We start from the raw sequence: 6,890 nt of genomic DNA, 5'->3' as shown, positions 1-6,890 counted from the left end.
GCACGTATTAACTCTTTCATCACGACCTCCAGGATTCAAATGCAGGCAGTCGATGAGAGAGACAGTGGGCGCGAGCATGAAACATCCTTTGATTTCATACCTTGAGAATGAGTAAGATTTATCCAGGTAAAGAGGACACAAGAAAAGCTTTCCAGAGAGCAAACCATATGCAAAGGCCCCGGGGCAAAGAAATTGAATGCTTAGAGCAGTGTTTTTCAAAATGCATGTTGTATCCCATTAATGGGTCATAACGTTAATCTAGCAGGTGCCAACTTTTTTAAAAAATAGAAAAAATTGGAGAAAATAGTAGTAAAGCTAAGTACTGCTTTGCAAATCTTTTGTTTGTTGTTACATATGTCAACTAGGTTACAATGTAAATTAAATTTCTTACTGTAGGTTGTAATTTAGAAATGTTTGAAAAACACTGTTTTAGAGAGATAAGAAGGCCAGAATGACCGCAGAGCAAGGATGGGACTTTCTACTAAGATGGGAGAGATTGACAGGGACCATACCACTGGCTTTGGAGAACACATTAACAGCTATCTTAATAACAATGCATTTGATGGGTTTTAAGCAGAGAGAGATGATCAAATTCCCATTTAGTGGAAAGTCACTGTGGCTACTGGGTGGGTGGTATCCAGCTGGTAAATACACTAACTGGCATTCCTACGGGAGTCAGAGAAGGCACTGTCCCTGCCATCAGGGGGCTCAGATTTTAGCTAGGGAAGAACATGACCTGATAAGTGTTCTGTTATGCTTCCATAGTACCAAAAATTTCCTCAGCACCAAAAACTACTCCCAGAGTTCTCAAACCTGCAGCTAACGGACAGAATCAGACCTCAAAATACTAGCACGGCATTTAATTTATTTTAAAATATTTATTTATGATTTTCATGACTGTTACGACATATTTATTTTTGACTTTCAGGAATTGTGCACTGAAAACTATAAACAAACTGTAAACAATTCCTGAAATTAAAGAAGACAGAAATAGATGGAAAGGTATCTCATGTACATGAATTGGAAGACAATATTGTTAAGATGTCAGTATCATCCAAAGTGATCTGCAGATTCCGTGCAATCCCTATTAAAATCTCAATGATGTTTTTTGAAGAAATAGAAACATTCATCCTAAAATTCATGTGGAACCTCCAGGGGCCCTGAATAGCCAAAACAATTTGGAAAAAAAAAAAAGCAAAGTTGGAGGACTGACACTTTCTGATTTCAAAACTTACTATATTAATAAAAACAGTGTGGTACTGGCATAAAGGAAGACATATAGATCAGTAGAATAGAATAGAGAACCAAGAAAGAAACCCTTGTATATATGGTCATATAATTTTCAAGAAGGATGCCAAGATCGTTCAGTGGGGAAAAGGACAGTCTTTTCAATAAATGATGCTGGGAAAATTGGATATCCACATTGCAAAGAATGAAATTGGATGCTTACTTCACACCATATACAAAAATTAACTCAAAATGGATCAAAAATCTACACGTAAGAGCTAAAACTACAAAACTCTTTGAAGAAAACATAGAGGAAAAGCTTCGTGACATTTGAGTTGGCAATGATTTCTTGAGTATGGCACCAAAATCATAGGCAGCAAAAGGAAAAACAGAGAAATTGGACTTCATCACTTTTGTGCATCAAAGAATACCATCAAGAATGAAATAATAACCCACAAAATGGGAGAAAATATTTGAAAATCATATATCTGATAAGTGCTTAATATCCAGAATATTCAAAGAACTCCTAAAATTCAAGAACAAATAAACATCGCAAAAATGGCAAGAATGTGAATAGACATTCCTCCTAGGAAGATGGTGTTTGCCAAAGTAGAGTGGTTACCAGAAGCTGAGGGGAGAAGGATATGAGGCATTATTGTTTAATGGGTACAGAGTCCCAGTTTGAGAAGATGAAAACATTCTGAAGATGATTAGTGGAGATGATTGAGCAACAATGTGCCTTAATGCCTCTGAACTGTATACTCAAAAGGGTTAAAATAGTAAATTTTATGTTGTGTACGTTTTACCTTAATAAAAAAGTGCACACACGCTCACCATATGATGACTGTTCTTAGGCAAAGCATGCCATTGCCAGTTCCTGTCCCCACCCCTCCTAATTATTATCACAGATGGTCTGATTCACTCATTCCCTGTCTGTCTCCTGAAAGCACTTGTTAGTAAATTCTGCAAATGTAAGTTACTTACAAGCTCAGCTCTTAGGTGAATGCCTAAAGGGCAGAGACTTTAATTGATTGTTCACTGTGGTGTCCACAATACTAGGTACATGGCTGGCACTAAATACTTACTGAATGAGTAATACTAGCAAATGTACTTGAGTCTGCTCAGGGTCACTCTCAGTTGGAATCTTATTTTAACTCAAATATGAGAGAGGAAAAAAAAAAAAAACCAGAAAAAGACACCAAGTAAGTAGAGTGAAGAATAAAAAAAAAGGTACAAATTTGAATGAAAGAGGGAAGAAGTTACAACTGAGAGAGGATCATCCAATCAAAAAAAAAAAAAAAGAAACTGGCTCTTTGAGACTAAAAACAGTGCCAACGCCATATGACCACACTGATTAAAAAAAAAAAAAAAGAAGCACGAATAAAACAAGAGGACAGAATTAAAGACACTGCACTGTTGAGTTTACCAATTTATGGACAATAAATCTGAAAACTTGGTTGAAATGGATTTCCTAGAAAATTATAACTTTCAAAAGTGGCTCAAAAATAAAATCATCTTCACATCCATAGAATGGCTATAATCAGGACCCCTGGGTGGCTCAATCGGTTGAGTGTCTGACTTCGGCTCAGGTCATGATCTCACAGTTCGTGGGTTCGAGCCCCACATCAGGCTCTGTGCTGCCCTCTTGCTCAGAGCCTGGAGCCTGCTTCAGATTCTCTGTCTCCTTCTCTCTCTGCCCCTCCCCCGCTCATGCTTTGTCTCACTCTGTTTCTCAAAAATAAAGAAATGTAAAAAAAATTTTTTTTCAAATATAATAGAATGGCTATAATCAAAAATACAGAAAAAAAAAAAAAGACAGATAATAGCAAGTGGTGATGAGGACAGGAAGAAACTGGAACTTTCGTAGATGGCCCGTGGGAATGCAGAATGGTACAAAGCACCCTGGAAAAGTTTGTCTGTTCCTCTAAAAGCTAAACACAGAATTACTATATGATCCAGCAATTCCACTCCTAGTTACGCATCCAAAATAAATGAAACACAGGAAGTCAAAGAGATAACTTGCATGTCAATGTTTATAGCAGCATATTCACTGTAGTCAAAAGGTCTAAGCAATCCAAATGTCCATCAATTGGTGAATGGATAAAAAGAATGTGGTATACACATACAGTGGAACATTTTCCAACCTTAAAAAGGAATGAAGTTTTGATACAGGCTGTACTACGAATAAACCTTGAAATACTATGCCAAGTGAAATAAGCCAATAACCGAAGACAAATATGATTCTACTTACATGAAGTATCTAGGAAATTCACAGAGACTGAAAGTAGAATAGAGATAACCAGGGACCGGGGGCACCTGAGTGGCTCAGTCAGTTGACTTTCAGATTCTATTTTGGCTCAGGTCATGATCTCACAGTTTGTAGCATCAGGCCCCACCTTGGGCTCTGCGCTGACAGCGAGAAGCCTGCTTGGAATTCTCTCTCTCTCTCCCTCTCTCTCTGCCCCTCCCCTATTTATGCCCCTCCCCCTCTCTCAAATAAGTAAACATTAAAAAAAAAAAAAAAACAGGGGCGCCTGGGTGGCTCAGTCAGTTAAGCGTCCGACTTCGGCTCAGGTCACGATCTCGTGGTCCATGAGTTCGAACCCCGCGTCGGGCTCTGGGCTGATGGCTCAGAGCCTGGAGCCTGCTTCGGATTCTGTGTCTCCCTCTCTCTGCCCCTCCCCTGTTCATGCTGTGTCTCTCTCTGTCTCAAAAATAAATAAACGTTAAAAAAAAATTTTTTTTTTTAAATGAAAAAAAAAACAGGGGCTAGAGGAGTGGGGATGAGAGGGATGGGGACTTATTGCTTCAAGGTTTCAGAGTTTCTGTTTGGAATAATAAAAATCTTAGAAATAGTTGCACAACACTGAGGAAGTACTAAAAGTCACTGAGAATTATATGCTTAAAAATGGTTGACGGAATACTATGTGGCAATGAGAAAGAATGAAATATGGCCTTTTGTAGCAATGTGGATGGAACTGGAGAGTGTTATGGTCACTGAAATAAGTCATACAGAGAAAGACAGATACCATATGTTTTCGCTCTTATGTGCATCCTGAGAAACTTAACAGAAGACCGTGGGGGAGGGGAAAACAAAAAAAGGTTAGAGAGGGAGGGAGCCAAAACATAGGAGACCCTTAAAAACTGAGAACAAACTGAGGGTTGATGGGGGGTGGGAGGGAGGGTAGGGTGGGTGATGGGTATTGAGGAGGGCACCTGTTGGGATGAGCACTGGGTGTTGTATGGAAACCAATTTGACAATAAATTTCATATTAAAAAAATGGTTGAAATGATGAATTTTATGTTATATATATATATATTCATAATAATAAAAAGAGTTAAAAAAAGAGTTACCGTATGAACCAACAATTCCACTCTAGGTATATATGCAAGAGAAATAAAAACATATGTCCAGGGCACCTGGGTGGCTCAGTTGGTTAAGTGTCCAACTTCGGCTCAGGTCATGATCTCACAGCTTGTGAGTTCGAGCCCCGCGTCGGGCTGTGTGCTGACAGCTCAGAGCCTGGAGCCTGCTTCAGATTCTGTGTCTCCTCTCTCTCCGCCCCTCTCCTCCTAACATTCTCTCTCTCTCTCTCTCTCTCAAAAATAAACATTAAAAAATTTTTCTTTAAAAACCATATGTCCATTAAAAAAAGTTGTGCATAACTGTATGAAGCAGCCTATTCATAATTAGCCAAAAAAGTGAAAGTAACCCAAATGCCCATTAAGTGATAAATAGATAAACAAATGTGGGGGAGGGGCATGAATACAACAGAGTATTATTCAGCCATAAAAAGAAAGTTCTGATATGTGTTATAACATGGATCAACCCTGAAAAAACTAGGCTAAGTGAAAGAAGCCAGACCCAAAAGACCACATATTGTATGATTTCATTTATATGAGGTACCTAGAATAGGTCAATTCATAGAGAGAAAGTATGTTAGTGGTTACCTAGGGCTGGGAGAGTACTGAAGGGATATGGGAGTGCCAACTTTTAAAAGGTATGGAGAGGTGGGGTGCCTGGGTGGCTCAGTCGGTTGAACGTCCGACTTCAGCTCAGGTCATGATCTCACTGTCCATGAGTTCCAGCCGTGCATCGGGCTCTGTGCTGACAGCTCAGAGCCTGGAGCCTGCTTCACATTCTGTGTCTCCTTCTCTCTCTGCACCTCCCCTGCTCACACTCTGTCTCTCCCTCTCTCTCTCAAAAATAAATAAACATTAAAAAAAAAAAAAAAGTATGGAGGAGTGCCTGAGTGTTAGGTCATGATCTCACAGTTTGTGAGTTTGAGCTCTGCTTGGGGCTCTGTGCTGACAGCTCGGAGCCTGGAGCCTGCTTTGGATTCTGTGTCTCCTCTCTCTGCCCCTCCCCCACTTGTGCTCTGTCTCTCTCTATCAACAATACATAAATGTAAAAAAAAATTTTTTTTAAAGGTATGGAGTTTCTTTTGGGGGTGATAAAAATGTTCTAAAATGGATTGTAGTGATGTTTGGACAACTCTGTAAATATACTGAAGACCAATGAGTTGTCCATTAAAAAAAATTTTTTTTAATGTTTATTTATTTTTGAGACACAGAGAGACAGAGCATGAACGGGGGAGGGTCACAGAGAGAGGGAGACACAGAATCCGAAACAGGCTCCAGGCTCTGAGCTGTCAGCACAGAGCCCGACGCGGGGCTCGAACTCACGGACTGTGAGATCATGACCTGAGCCGAAGTCAGACGCTTAACCGACTGAGCCACCCAGGCGCCCCTGAGTTGTCCATTTTAAATGGATGAGTTGTAGAATGTGAATTATAGCTCCATCAAGCAGTTTTTTAAATGGCAAAAACATAATAAAGGGAGGGAAAGTCCCTGAGATGACCGACAATGGAGTCTTTGCGCCCAGTCCCATCTTTCCACCCGCTCAAGGTTGGCCATCTAGATCTATGGCCCAAGGTAGCCCCCACAAGTATAGTATCTTGGGCCTGGTCAAGGTCTTCTCATCTGCAACCCATGTCCCCGGTGGGGGGGGGGCACTGTGGCAGGGTTGTCTACCTTTGGAAAATTCTCAGCCCATTAACAGACTATGAGAGTCACTTTTGTCAGTTTCCTAAGGTAACTACAGTGAAAATTTGTCAGCTTAGGATTTGCTGGCAGATGAGAGGAAGTGGTCTGCCAAGGTCCTCAGCTGAAGAGTCCGGAAACTTAGGCTTCCATTTTGTAAGAGATCCAATCAAGTCTTCCCTACAAACTATCCTGCCCTGGGCTGGTAATTCCAACATGCAATTACTTAAGACATTTGAGTTGATGGCAAACTTTGCAAGGTGTTTGATTTGCTTGTCTCCGTTGAGAAAGATCCTGGGACACACCTTGAGCCAACATTTTGTAAGGGGTTCCATCTATGTCCCAGCAGCATACCATCCTGGACCTGTGACCCTCCACATGAGCAGGGAGGCTGAAAGGATATGACAGACCTCTGACCTCCGTTTCGTAAGAAGTTGGATCTACTTATTTCCATCATAACCGTCATCTGGAATCAAACCCAAAACAGCATGGAGAGGGAGAAACAGAATCCAAAGCAGGTTCCAGGCTCTGAGCTGTCGGCACAGAGCCTCATGCAGGGCTCGAACTCATGAACCGTGAGATCATGACCTAAGCCGAAATCAGATGCTTAACCAACTGAG

The sequence above is a fragment of the Neofelis nebulosa genome, chromosome 2 (assembly GCF_028018385.1).
Source record: "Neofelis nebulosa isolate mNeoNeb1 chromosome 2, mNeoNeb1.pri, whole genome shotgun sequence".
NCBI classification, from domain to species: domain Eukaryota; kingdom Metazoa; phylum Chordata; class Mammalia; order Carnivora; family Felidae; genus Neofelis; species Neofelis nebulosa.
Note: the sequence above shows the minus strand (reverse complement) of the source record.